General features: G+C 42.3%; 1 protein-coding gene across 6 annotated transcripts in view; it reads left to right on the plus strand.

Moving 5' to 3' along the window:
- Positions 1-15,525, plus strand: part of Epac (Exchange protein directly activated by cAMP) — an 87,328-nt gene that overhangs the window by 57,940 nt on the left and 13,863 nt on the right. The window lies entirely within an intron of this gene.

Consider the following 15,525-nt stretch of genomic DNA (forward strand, 5'->3'; position numbering starts at 1 on the left):
ATTAACTGGCTTAAAGCTAATTTACGGGGAATGGATTTCTTTCGTACTTTCTACATTTCCAGTATTGAATATAAATATAAGAAAACTAGAATAAGAGAAAAAGCGCACTTTTCAATCTCCACTTCTTTTCCGCTGTATTCCAGCATAAGGAAAGAAAGAGCTTGATCTGTTCTGCATATGATCGTTATTGCAGACAGATCAGTTGATACAGTCGTTTGTCTGTTCATCAGCGCCTGCCTACCTACCTATTAGTCTAACCACCCTACCATTATTGATGACTGCATTCTACCCGCAAGGACTCACGATCAAGATAACTCAGTTGATATAATGAATATCGTCCTAATTTTAACAAAAAATTGGCTTCAGTGGTATCTCTCCACTGTGGTAGCAAACGTTAGCGTGTTTGTTTATTGTTGAACTTCACTTTCTTTTCCTGTTGTACAGTTTGTTGTTGCTGCTGCTGCTAGCAAAGTCGAAACCAAAAGACGTAGCCGTCATAACAGCAGAGACCGACGCATCCGCTATCCACAAACGGCGACTAGTAAAAACTTCTGAATCTTGAATCTGAGCTAATTTTAAAAGTAAGATATAATTGTGGTACGGAATGGCACATTTCACCTTGACACCCAGCTCTCGTTGTTGCTGACGGGAACGAGTCGAGTCCTGCCAGGCCCGGCCAGAACAGACATTTGTTGGCCCCATGACGAATAGAGTTGTGCACAACTCATTGAATAGGTACGAATGGCACTGGGTCATCCATCTGTAGTGCTAAAGAATTACCGTAACTACGACAGCAGCGTCGGCAAAAGAGGTAACCAGCAGCTGTTGCTAGCTCTGTAACATGGCGCGCACAAACTCCATTGTCTTAATGGCTCGCTGCTATACCACGGCCGTACTATGCAATGAACCTGTACTGCCACCGCATCGTTCTGCATATGGCCCTATCCCCCCCCCCTGCTACGTGCTTTGTCAGCGAAATCAAGCGACTGCGGTTCAGTGCTGTGACCTGCCGACTTAGGTTGTTATGCAACGGGAGCTTTTAGTATTTGACACAAACACAAAAGCACGCCCCCTTCCCCCACACACAAGCTTTATAGCCTTTTGTGACCGGGATCTATAGAAAATATTAGTTATTAGTATTATTATCGCAAACACAATCTAGTTATGTGCATATCTACAATATATGTTGTTTCGAATGCTCTGTACTAACTATAATGATCAAATGGGCTTAAGATCATGAAGCCCAGTCGGGAAGATGGCGCTGTCGCAGTGCAATTGTAGTATATATAATGACGGCTGAACGATTGCGGTTCTACTAGAAGAAAACATAATATTTTACAAATTAATTACACATTAAATCGTAGTAAGCTTTCTAAGATTAGTTTGCCAATATGAGTATCTTAGCTCTGGTGAATTGCGGCATATGTATGAAATGTGTCTCCTACAGAAGCTGCTCGGTGGGAAATAAAATATCACGAAGTCTTCTATCTAGACACGGTGTATCACTACGATTCGTGCTATATTTTGAAACATTATATATGGGATTCTATTAGTGATTGGATTCTCTTACGAGTCACTTTGTTTACGGTATCAACGCCGCTAACGTAATGACGTCCTCCTTGACCATGACAATGAGGTCGTCTTCGCACGAAATCTATTAACAGATGATCTGCTTCTCTCTTCAATTTATTCAGCTTGCTTCTAGTGATTTGGCTATTTTGTTTTTGTGTTTCAATGTTTTATTAATATTACTACCTCAAACTGCATTTAATCACTATCACTCACAAGAATCATGAGCGCTTACTTTAACCGTAGCTGCGCAATTTGGAAAGGCTTCGTATTATCTTGACAAGGAAAACGCGAACCTTTTATCATAACTGACGCATTTTGCCTGCTACTGCCCAGGTAAGCAAATGCTGTGAGAACTACTTGCGCGGTCCCCTCGATCCTCCTCAGCATGCAAAACCCTGACTGTACGAAAATTGAAAGTTCGCGCGATACGAGCAGGTATCGCTGCGTCATAATAAATACTTGCACAACGGGTATTTTGCCCGCAGTTGTACTCATATGGTAATAGCCAACCATTTGATTATGGGAGCCACGAATCTGTAGCCGTACGAAGAAAGCGCGCCCTGAAGTCTCTAGTTCAATTCGCTCATGGCTCGTAGAGTCTTCATCCTACAGTCCTTTGATTTGTGACTAACATGTGTCACGAATAGATGACGTCCTGAAATATTTCAGGAACTCCTTTCCTAAAAATGGGTAACGTTCGGTATTTCGTCGGCTGTTTTTTGCCGACCAAGCGTTTTGGGACAGCTTTTGTATGCAGAACGACAACCAGTCGCGTAGTGGTTTCAAAATATCACTTTTTGACAATAGGTAAAATTTGCTAATAGCTAAGATTTTGTTAATGCCGAATGATTTTGTCTAGATATGTCGTCCTCAGTCAAGGCGCAAGATAATAATCATAGAAAATTATGTTTGATGTACACTGTTAAAAAGTGCTACACTGTAAAATTACGCATGTGGAGCGTGAATTTCACAGATAATAGATACACAAAAACATTTTGAATAAATATTGCCGATGTGATCCCGTCTCTGAGCGCTGTCAGTAGACACCGCAAATAAATATAGCACTGGTTAACTATATAGCATACAGAATTCAAGGGATTCTGTGTGGGGGGTGGGGGCACTCATTGCGGTTGAAGTTTACCTTAGGTGCTGAAAGCCATCTTCCCGTTGAATGGTGCATAAATCATTAACTATACCCTTCGAAAACATGACAAGCTGTGAGAACTACGCAACAGTGCCTACATTCAAGCTTTAACGGTTCTAACAACAAATACACGTCTTAAATAATAGTTACCAACAAAGTTATGGGCTTGAGCGATTCGTTGACTTTTCCCATACTCAGGCTAGATGCGTCAGGTGAATGAATGTTATAAACGCTAGTATCATGACCTAGTGTTATATATAACTGGACTTTATCGTATTTTACCGTTTTGGCTGTAACGGAACAATATCCAAGCTTAAAGTCATTTCAATGATCCACCCCTTCTTTCCTACGTAAAACGCTCTTTAGATAAACATAACGCATACAAAGAAATATGCATAAATACACAGGCACGCATAGCGGATGACCCTCTATTGTGTGTTCTATCTCACGATACGTCAGCTTACGCCGATCTCGTTTTGTTGCCAATATTTTTAAAGGCTGGACGGCAAATGGCCGCTACTCACGCTGCTTCCTTTATTGCCATTGAGACTAAAACCACTCACTAAACGATCGAAATGGTCGGCTGCTATTTTGCTTTTTTTCGGCGATTTTCACCGCAGCCTCTGCTACTGCTAGTGGCATCGCTCAAAGTACGCGAACATTAACAGTTTAAATGCTCCCCCCCGCCCTCTCTCTCAATTCTTCCCGCCCCTTCGTTAGTTGCTCCTTCGTTCCCCGCAAAGTTCTCCCGCGATTCCAGCTATCATCGTGGTCGTAATGCTCCCTAACTTTCGAGGACCGGCTGGGGCAATGGTGGCGCGACGTTAGCGTTCGCAGTTCAGGACGATAGCGCTCGATTCCGTTCAATTAACAGCACTCCTGCTATTGAATCTCCTCCTGCGTAAGGCTTCTTCTGTGTTCAGCAGCTGCCATTACTTTTGTTGATGTTAGTGTGAACGTTACCTCGCAAGATTTGCCATAGTCCAGTATTAGTCGTACCGATTTTAGGACTGTTACTATCAGCACCAGCCAGCTATTGAGCCAATCAGGCCCTAGGTATCGGATCAATATGGCTAGTAATAAAAGCTTCTTCATTCAACGGAAAATAAGCGGAACAACGTTGCTCGGCAATAACAACAACTCCGCCGTCGTCGCCGCCGCCACTGCTGCGACCACGCCGTCGCAGGCGAAAAGGAAATTTTCCCTTGGTTGTTATGAAGAACCTTGCGACGACTAGTGCAGGCCAGCAGCCATACCGATAATACTGGCTCTCGTTCCTGCTATGGCAATGGCTTCGCAAGGCAAGTTGGTTGGAGTGACATTGCGCCGGCGGCCGACCGCCTCCTTCTTAGGGCAAGTCACAAGAACCGCTCTGTTACGGAGACAGGCGCTAAAAGAACACTTTGCGTCTACCGTGAGTGATGTGAACGCAGGCGTTTTCAGACAGGTTCACGTTCAGAGACACGGCGACTCGCTGTTCCGAGTCGTTTACAATCATGACCCCCCGTTTTCCGTACGTTCCCCCTCCGTCTTAGCGGCAACGATTTATCTCAAGCTGCCATTGGCGGTTTATCGAGGAACCGGGGCGGTCGATGAAGTCAATAAAGGCTAGATCTAATAAAGGGGAAGTGAAGTTGCGCGCAGGATTAAGGGAGACGGGAAGGATCTTTTTAATGGCATTAAACAGTGACCAAAGAGGAACCAACGGGGAACAAATGACGACTGCGAAGAAGAAAAGGGATATAAGACTGTTCGATAAATACGTGACTTTATAAACATATAACAAACACTATTTATTTCGCTGCCGTTTAAACTATTACTAGTGTTACTTCTCGTCCCACTGTTACTGCTACAATAACAATTCCTATAGATCGTCATAGAAGCTAGACAATAGGGCGGCGGCAGTTTGGCTAATAGCTTTGATTGACTGAATGAGGGATGCCCGCGTGAGTATGTTAGTACCTGCAGTGAGTACCATAAAGTGAATGATCGGCGAAAACACGTAATATGTTGATCTTGACGTATCTCAGTCTGGTCCAGATGTCATTCGTTATCCATGGGTGGCGTACCATAGTGCCTCTGTGACAACCCAGTGAGTAGCGTGTTTGCATGCTAATCTTAGCGACACGCCGTGGTATAGGTTCGAATCTTGGCATCAACACGCTTCGTTTTTTGCTGGGAACCAGGCCGTCTGATGGAATGCCTAACAACAGAATGGACATAGTGGGGTAAAGTCCATAAAATGAGAAGAACAGCATGGAATTTGAGATTCGTTTGTGACGAGTCGGTGGTCGAAACATTCTAACAGCGACCAAGCCCCTGGATACGGAAAAAATTTTTACCAAATTTTTTCACTTAAATTTTTAAAGAAAAGTACATTCGTTATCATCGGTAGACGCTGCTGTTGCCTTTCGATAACGAAAACGATATTCACAACAATTATAGCTTGTTCTATCACTACCAAAAAGCTATAGGTGTCTTGGAACCATTGCCGTCTCAAAGGCGCCTGTGCAATATTCAGAACGAAATTAAAGGGGACACAGTTGCTTGATCCGGTAGCCGATTGAACTGCTAAAGCATCATCTTGCGCGGGCAAGACTCGTTTGGAAAAAAAGAATAGATGACTTGTTATATAAGTTATGTGAAGAAAATGCGCTAGTATCACAGGCCGTTTGCGACACCTATTCAGTCAGTGGTCGGCTCGAGAATTTTTCGGATTTTCAGATATTTCAGAGAGAGAGAGAGAGAGATCATTCTCGGTATTAGCTGTTGGCAACGGATCGCTCTAGTAACGTTAGTGTAATTTCGACAGTAATGGTTTCAGGCACTAGACCATGCATCCGCACTATCAACATACAATTCACATTGATAACATCGACGGCAGCAACTGTAATAACAGGAGCAGCTAAGGCTATCACGTTGCGACATGACATTGTTTGGTTCACCTTTATTTGACCGGTGCCTGGTTGACCCATGGCGCGTCAAATCAGATGTACCGCAAGCGGCTGCCGAACCCCCTTATTACGAGGTGCCTCATGTAGCCCTTGCCTAACAACAGGTGACATGGCAATGTGGTAATTCTTCGCTCCAGGAACAGTAGCAGCAACAGCAACGGGTCCTCGGAGCAATCAATAGACACTCCAAGTAAAAACAAGGAAATAAATATACGGCGTCTTGCCAAAACAAAACAATCCGAGGTCATTTCAGGATGGCAAAGGTGCTAGGACGCTATGGGCCTTTTGGTAAAAGGTGGGGCGAGGAAACTAGGCTGGAGATAGGTTTTAGACTCTGCAGGCGCAGCTTACATATACTATTTTGATCGACGCGGGCATTCCTCCTACAGGCAGTAGATGCTGGTGGAATGTCAGTATTCAGTAAATGCGATGATGATAACAAATGGACCGTCAGTATATAGTAAATGCTAAATATATAATAGCCCGCAGACAGATAGAGCATCGCATACATACCAAACAACGGCGCTTGTAGCAGCAAGGGGGGAAGCGACGCAAGTCATAATACCGAAACGGATGCTAAGCAAGGGGTGATTTTCGGCTAGGCTGTTTCGGGGGCTCATTTTCAGAAGCAGCAACAGAAGCGGAGAAGAATAGGATATTGGGATAGTTATAGCACTTAGGGATGTATTGATATATGAATGAGCAAATGCTGATTGACTGAATAACACTCAATGACAACGACTGTGGATAGCGTTTACTCAATGTATGTTGTGTATGTTATATTGTCTGTCTGCAAGCCTAGCGGCTTCCGCTGACAACCAGTTATCATCGTCGACCACCGATCATCAGTTACGGTCACTCATATTCATATCCACGACTGATTTAACAATGATGATAATCAGTGTCATAGGCAATTGCGCGCAATTTCTGTGAGTGCTGCGCAAGAGAAGCCGACACGTACGTATGTAAGTGACCTATGTAGCTTAATAACTTCTGGCGTCTGAGTGAATCAGACATCCTTATGATAATAACAATAATGATTATGACATGTGCACACAGAATATCTTCAGTGTGACTTTTTACAAATTCAACCTGATTCAAGGATGAATATTGTAAGGTAAGGTTTCTATCTGATTTTAGCTTTACCTCGAACTTTTACGATACTATTTGCTGCTGATAGGCTTCTATTTTGATAGGGCACAGGTGCTCATCTGCCGGTGAATCTATTAGCACAGCTTGACACTCTGATACGGAAACATGGACTCTAGTTAAACATCGAAAAACGATTATAATGATCAATAGAGCTCTTGTTATACGTTTCTAACTGCACGAGTACTTGCTGCGAGTATTACGTGTGGGTCGAACCGCACAGTAATGCTCGTCTATGATTTTCACTTCAAGCCCATGATTCTGCTTCATCTTCTTCTTCAACAACAACAACGACGTTTCCGCCACTGACGCTACTTACCATTCGTTGTTGGTTCGAAATAGCTAAAATGTAGCAATAAGTAACAAGACAGCAAAGATGAATACTAAACAAGATAGTCACAGAGAGCTTTCTATACCGTACCGCTGTAGCTGCTACCGTCACTCAGCCGGTCAGTCAACGCAAAAAAAATATCGAAGCCAAAATTTCGTTACAACAAAAACAAAAACGTATTTCTGATATTACCTATGCGGGGCTGTTTCTGGATACCTGACAACATCGAGTCATTGGCAATACCGATGGTTTAATGCCTCCGCTTCCATAGCTTCATCATAACTACCCGGATCGAACTAGCTAGAATTCACCGCCACCGACTTTGCACAATGACGATTGCGACGCGACGTGATGCGATACGCAGCGGAGCATGTATCGGCTAAAGAGTACGAGAAAACGGAAAACAATTGAGATAGAAGGCTGAGCTACTGCGTCTACTGCTGCCAGTTTGGACTGTAAACCATTCAGGTGTGGGGCGGCGGAGGGGTGAAGGGAGGTCGTTTTAGAAATCCATCGCCATCACCCAACTGCTCATCCAACCCGACATTTCAACTAGCGACTATTATATCTATTATTCCAAGAATAGCGATTCTAGCTCGTTGGGCTACGACAAAACTATCCACAGTTTTGTTATCCGTGCTTCTACGCTAATAAACTTATTCTTAACTCGGTCTCAGTGTCATTTCTTTTTGGGGTTTTGCAGTAGTCCCCGCGGTGCTATTCCCTTCGGATTGTACTGGTACCCCTTGGTCGGGAGGTACAGAAGCAATGCTGAAAGAATAAGGTCTCATGGGAACACACATACAAAAAGGAATCAACGTTCGCAGAAGAAGAAAGCCCAGTCTGTCGTGCTTGGCTTGTTGAAATCCGACAGGCGGAGAGTATTTATATGTCGATATGCGCAACAACAACAGGAACCGAAATGACAATAGTGATAAAACATGCCTTTTCTTTCTTTTTGGTCTTTTGAGGCGTGCGCAAACACAATATGTCGATCGGCATTGTAAACGTTTACATAGATTTCGTGAGAGCGGGAAGTCCTATGAAAGAAGATTAGCAGGTAGAAGGGAAAATACGACGCATGTCGGGGCTAAACAACACATCGGTGTACTTGCCACCGCACTTTAGGCATAAGCTAGCTTTGTAAATGTCGGCCGGTGACGCTCAGAACATTGGCAACAGAACGGTCATCGCAAGTGACAACAAATCGATTAGCACAGCGACGTTTTCCTGGGTCCGAAGCTGGAAAACTAAGATTACAAGCTGCACAATATAACACTGCCATCCCTCAAGGGAACTACCGCTAATGGCAACGCCAAAAAGACGCTCAGCTACCATGAACATTTTCAGCTTCTCGACAACCATCAGCACCAGCCTCTTCTCTTGTAGATGGTGGCGTTATAGCAGCATCGTAACTTCTCTTCTTCGTGTCCGTCTCTGTAGATTTGTTTCGGACAACGAAACGAATGCCCGCAAAAGTGCGGCTTGCTCGCCATCGCTTTACGATAAGTATGATCCAACCATCTTCTGTAGCTGTCCACTCAATATTCATTAACCGGTTGACACGAGTATAGATTTTGTCCCTTTTCCGTTCATGCTAACCCTTGTGACCACACGTCAACGTACGCGACTCTGGCGTAAGCGACAAACAGGCAATACAATACGGCCACTTCAGGACACGATTTCTTGCATTTAAAAAGAGGCCGCTGTTCTCCATGCGCAGCACCTCTCCAAAATTTCAACTTCTGCTGCTGCTGCTGCTAGTATCTAGTACTGCCATGGGCTAGCAGCACACGAATGAACAGCGGGGAAGAAACTTACTGCTGCCGAACTAGCGATACTAAATCAAATGAACGGGTTATCAGTACAAAGCACCGCCGAAGAGAGAAGTGAAAAAGGACATTTTGAAGAAGTACGAACACAGCGGAATTTCTATCGAATCATTTATGCCGATGAGTCAACGAGTGAATTTAGATTGATGAACTAACTGTTGGGCGATTATAGTCTTAACGTAAGTTGACATGATTACAGAGTACAAGAGTCGTCAGGATCGCCTGAGGTAGTTCTCAGCTAAACAGCAGGAATAGACGACGCTTTCTACTCTCACTGAAGTGTTTAGAGCAAGTTGAGCCGAGACGGTTCCGATATTAATTTGTGAAACGGTGCCATTACCTTGAATTCGGCAATCGAGGACAGTCTATATTAGATTGATTAGAAGTGCGAATACGAAACAATGCAACAATGTAACTTGTTGACTCAATTTGATATTAACGTCTGTGTCAACAATGATGTGCGCTTTTGTACATCTTTTTAATCTTTAAAATTAATCCACTGCCTTTACGAAAGGCTCTTTCAATGTCACCAACGGCTTCTGGCGTCAGGTTCTCTTACGAAATTCAATGCTGCTACGAACAATTTAACTCTAAGAATGAAATTATTTCCAATGAATTGTTTATTTTGCTTAGTTAGGTCTTGCGATTTGGCCTATGATAAACTAAATAGCAGACGCGGCCCCAACTAGATATCCGCGAACGCGCCAACCGTTCATATGGCTAGAGATTTAGCAATCCACGTTGGCCTAATCTCATATCCTTATCGCCATGTCGTTCAGGTTTACTTCGTCATTGTCACTGTAATGCTGGCGCAGAAAATCGTATTGCAACTTGCTACAATAGCAAGTTTCAAGCGGTAGGGTTGGCCAGCCCAAGCAACCCGAAAAGGGTATTGTTTTACTGGTTACTGAGAGTAACAATCGGAAATTAGAACCTACTGATTGATGGTGTTACTCCACTATGTCAACATGAAGATATAAACTTACGTATGGCCCAATTCAATTTGTTTGTCGGATTTTTTTGTTTTGCTAGGGTTTTCTGTAGCTCCTACAAGTAAACAGCTGAGTTTAGGCAAGCAGTAGGACAAACAATACAGCTTAGGATAAAACTGTTTGAGAGCTTAATAGAATATACCCAAAAACTGGAGCTCCATGAGGTCAGTTGCCGTTTAGGTATAGACCCGTTCATTATACTGCTTTACTAAGAAATAGTAGTATAATTCTTAATTAAAACATAACACATTAATTAATATACACCACTATGAAACAAGACATTGCTGGACACATATAGTAAAGCGACCCTGTTTATAAGATGCGAAGTTGGAGACGTAAGCTCTTTCAGGAATTAAATATTATTGCTGGACTGGCTAAGGAAGAGGGGTGGGTGAACAAAAAACGTCTTATGGCTAGCATTTTTTACGCTTAAGGAAATGGATAGTTCTGGTTGCTTAGTTTAGTCGATTATAAATAGAATATGTGACGGGACGTGGATGTAAGTATGTTGATTACCTATGAATATTAGCTATGAGGCGATCGAGACCAAGCTAGCCTGAAATCTCTGTTTATCTTAATAAATACTGCGCGTAGATTTACGCTGCTCATATACTTTCAAGAGGTGGAAAACGTTGAAGACATCGTTTATAGAGGTAGAAAAAAAAAGCTATTTAGAGAGATTGTCTTGAGGAACTGTATTTGGTTCGGCTAGAAAGTGATGAAAGATCATAAACATCATCTCGTGGTGCTCGGTTAACGAACAAACGAGAAGGGTGTTGGACAATGAGGGTAAAAAGATGTATCCAGCAAGTTTTTTGTGATAGAGCATAAATCAGCATCTGGATAGTCTGATAGTTAAAGACGGCAGAACAGTCGGCAATTTTCACAAAGTCTAATTCTTCTGGAAGTAATTTAGATTTTTTAACTCAATGGGTCATTTTAATATCCTATAATATTTGAGACATCATTATTTATGTTTTCTCTGAAATCTTCGAAGTTGCTTGTGTGAGTTGTTAGTTCATTAACGTTAGAACGTGTTGTTTCTCATCTTACGTAACGACGAAAATATTGCTATTGCGAGGCGATCGCGGCTTTTGCTAGGGGCATTGAAAGTGCTACAACGACCACGAGTTCTGTTTAGCTATGACTTCAGATGAACCCCAATCAAATTAGACCCAGAGCACAAGCCCTAACGGCGTCCGCTGTCGTAAATGTTCAGCGAGCAGCTCCCCAATGCTTGTATGTGGTGACCTATCGTCTTCCATCGATTTCGTCTGCCGGGCAAATGATGACGCTGGCGATGTTTTATCAGTATGACCATGATTATATTTTATATATATTTACATCTAGAGTGACGAGAGAATTACGAATTATGATATGGCGTTGACTAGCTTGATTATGTCGGCATTGCTTGCGCGCCTATCCCTGCGCGTTTGTCCATGAGCTGTTCGTATTGCCCTGCTCGCCGTTTGATCGGTACTACTGTTGCCATGATTGCCGCTGATTTTGCACTACGGCGTAACAGCCATGAGCGTGTAGGTGCTCAAGACTGGGTGCTTCCCTTACAGCAGGGGTAAACCCAACTAGGACACCGATGTTTTAGTAAGGTCAGAAATGGTTTAATGTTGACAGCGAAATGAGCCAAAACAAGTTGAAGCATTGTCGTGCAACCTGGCTTAGGGTTGGCCGACATAACTGAAGCATCCGTCCGCTATCTGCTGTTGCTAAATGCGCAATGCACAAATAAAGCCTTTAGTTAGCCAATAATACAACCTTCGGGCCATAGTCTATATATATATACAGAAGTTTGTTAATAAACAGTGTGCGTCGCGATAGGCGCGGCAGTGATTGTATTGGTAAGGCATTGCAGTTACCACTACAACCGTTAGTATAGCGCTTTGCAACAATGCTTGTCACGTGTTTGCTGCTAATCGTATGATATAGTGGAACCTATCGTGACAGACCTTGTAAGTAACGCAACTGGGTACTGCATAAACAACCGCTTGCGAAAAAGGCAAAAACGAATATTTCTGAGAGAGCAGGCCGGTTATTTCCATTTGTACAGTATCAATACAAATACATTAGCGGGCGTCTAGGAGTAACGGTATTGCAATGACAGCCATTGAGAAACTTATCTGCAAAGTATTTGTTATTCGGAATAATCAGACTAAGTGACTCAAAATCATGAATAGAAAGACCTCAACAACATATTATAATGTTGTGCCGGTTCGACGAGTGACGGTAGCATTTATATTTGTGTTTTTCGGCTTATAGCAGCAACAATGTACGTCTCAAGCATTTTTTAACCGCTTGAGAGTCTATCTTAATCTTAGGCCTAATCCCGATTTGGCTGTTATATTGGCTTGATAACAAGTTCACGCTGGGCTCAAACTGTTATCCAGAAGTCAATTTGCTTCAAATCCAAATATCTGCTCCACAATAGAAACTCCAGAAAATCTCTTATGCTACTATAGAATTCTACATGACGCGTGACATATGAAGGCATGTTTCGACGCCCGGTAACGATCAATGTTACTAGCGAAATTAATTTCGAGCCATATTAATAGATTCGATTATCAGGACTGTTTTTGTTCATGCACATACGTTCAACTAGGTTAGAGTTAATTTAACGCCAATGCAATGCGAGCACGCTGTAAGAAAGTCTTCTATGATGTCGTGAAGAAGACTTTCATAAACAGCTTAATCTTGATCTGTAGTATATTTAAGATGATTCTTCTATAACTCGTCTGCAGTCACCAGTGAAACTATATGAAACACAATTTACTGTTGGCGAATGAAAAAATTCCCGCTATTTTAGAACAATTCGCACAAAACTTCAGTCCCATCATATCCATAAGTGCATCAATCGTTATATTTCTAACCGAATCGCTTATTATTCGGTAAGATTATAATTATTCTTGTGGCTTTTATGACGTAACAGTTTATCTCGTGTTATTGTACTATTATTTGTTAATTCGCCCCCGTTGCGTGCACTTCGGCAACAAGAATTTCTTGTATAACCGTTGTTAGATTAAGGCTTCCTGTGTGAGTTAATCAAAATAACTAACAATGAATAACCCATTTCTCCATAAATCTACGATTCTTCTAATATTATTTAAACCGAATAATCATGCAAGAGCTGTCCAGTGGAAGCAAGTTCATTCAGCAACAACTCAGGGCCATTCGTTCGACTACATGTCGGCTTGCTTACGCGTGTGATCGTTTTCAACTAGCGAAGCTGCGACGGCTGCTTACCTATCGATGGCGGGCAATTTCAAAAACCATCTTGAAAGAACGGAGGACGTTTACAACAGCAAGAAAATGTTGAAACTATCAATCAATAGGAACAAATCGCATTTTTTGACTTAACTTGATGCTTTCATTCGTGTCTATAGCTGCTGAGTTTGTTTGACGAAACATAAACGATCGAGTAATTTCCTTCTAAAAGGTAAGTAAATATTTAGATACTTCTTCACAAAAGGAAAGTCACGCATCGGCTTTCCCACCCAGCCATAAATTTTCGAGCATTAGACTGCCTGATCCCTTACACACAATATGGATGTTCACGATAAAAAATCTCCTCTCAATATTAAGTTAATTATTACTTTTATTATTTCAATGTTAATACAGAAGGTTTACCGTAATGGGTTGTCATATAGTACTACAGACAGACCCAGCGCAAGATATTTGTCACTCGGTCTGTCGTTCCTTCTGTGGGGAATTACCATTCCGATGTACATTTAAGTGACCACTTAGTTATCAAATTCTCTGCCAATACCTAGTCGTTTGTACTTTACTGTAGGATGTACTTGATCTTTCCGAATATGTTTTCACCATCACAATCTAGGCGTTTTATAAACCGGAGTAGTAGAGAACTCGTGTCGATCGTCCGACAGTATTCCTTCCCACCATACCCCTCCCTGGCTTGCCTGAAGCCGAAGGGCTCATCGTTCTCGCTTTCCTCAGAACGAATGCTGGTCTTCATTTTACTGCGATATTATAGACTGCTGCTGGTGATCACGTGCGATATGCCATACGGCGCCGTGTAACACTTCATATCCACAGCAAGAAAATCGCATTTCCTGGTCACTTCATGATAACAATGTTGACCGTTATCCAAATCTGACTTCCCATTCAGCATCATTTAATGCAGTAATGAGATTACAACCAGTAACCCTAATAGTTGATTTACTAGATAGAAAATTTATTATGGAAAACGAAGTTTTTACATATTTTAGCTACGACGCGTACAACTAGTTGAGACATGGCGAACGTCTCACTTGGCGACTCTTCTTCATGGGTTCGAACAGACATTAAACTTCTCCAACGCAACTCTGTTATTGAATGTATCGGTAAGGATGGGGTTAGCTACCCTTTGCGATCCTATTCGTTGAAGTTCGTGGTCGAATAAAGTCTGACCTAATCAAAACAACGGCAGCAAAGCTAACATTCGGCTGATCTACCAGGCGGTCATTTACTTCGTAGTTTATTGAGGAAAAGAGAATGTAACCAGAAAAATAATAGAAGCAAGAGCATCTTAATCAACCGATGGCTTGATGGAAGAATAAAAAAATATTTGAAAAAACCCTTGCACGTGGACACACACACACAGACGCACGAACATACACTCACAAACACACAGATAGACGCTGGTAGTAGAGAAAAGCGTTATGTTTTTTTTATAGTATTATTTCCTTTTGTGATGATTTCTGGTGACCCTCTAGCTGATCGTGAGGCGCAATTATTTTACTTTCAATTCTGAATCGTGCCAACAAGTTTAGGTCAGACGGCAGACCATCGTCACAGAAGATACACTACCGGGATAAAAAGTTTAGTAATCAATCATTATAACCCTCTGTAACGTTGATTCAGTGCAATTAATAAGCTGCGGCTTTTGCAGCATTAAAAGCAAGATGCAATGTTATGTTTTTTCTCCCGTTGTCATAAGTGCTGCCTAACGCACTGACAGAAATTTCTGCCTCATTTCTCAAATAATCCCCTTCAAAGAATTAGCGTTGACACTTTCCAAGCAAGACATGTTCACGCGGTCGCCGTGCCATAACGACAAATGTGTTGATAGTAATAAAAGTATTTGAGATAGAGAAGCTAAAGGGCAGCAGTAGTGCGTGCAGGGAACGGACGAAATTCAGAAAGCAGACAATAAGATGATTTGTGCTGAATATAGACAAAATGAAAAAAAACGTCACCTGGAAAGAGGTAGCGCTGCTGGTTAGTTGGCCACCGCGTAGCAGTTGGCGGCTATTGTTGTCTGCCAGTTGGGTAAAGCAACGCAAAGCGTATGAAACGCGAGCTGCTTAGACGTACTAAAATCGCAGGCAGTTTTTTTTACAAACAAAACAACAGGACAACTTTGAAGTAGATGAGAACAGTCAACGAGAAAAATCGCGAAGGTAAGGGAGAACTGCAACTTGTGTGAAAATAAACTCGACTTGTCCTGTAAAGTGGCAAAGTTGTAAGTGTCTTGCACTTTTCGGCGGGGTAAGCGGCCAGCAGGCTTAATCCGCCAACGAATTTTTCGGTAACAGAGTAA

This window comes from Varroa jacobsoni, unplaced genomic scaffold (assembly GCF_002532875.2).
Source record: "Varroa jacobsoni isolate VJ856 unplaced genomic scaffold, vjacob_1.0 scaffold_1376, whole genome shotgun sequence".
NCBI lineage: Eukaryota > Metazoa > Arthropoda > Arachnida > Mesostigmata > Varroidae > Varroa > Varroa jacobsoni.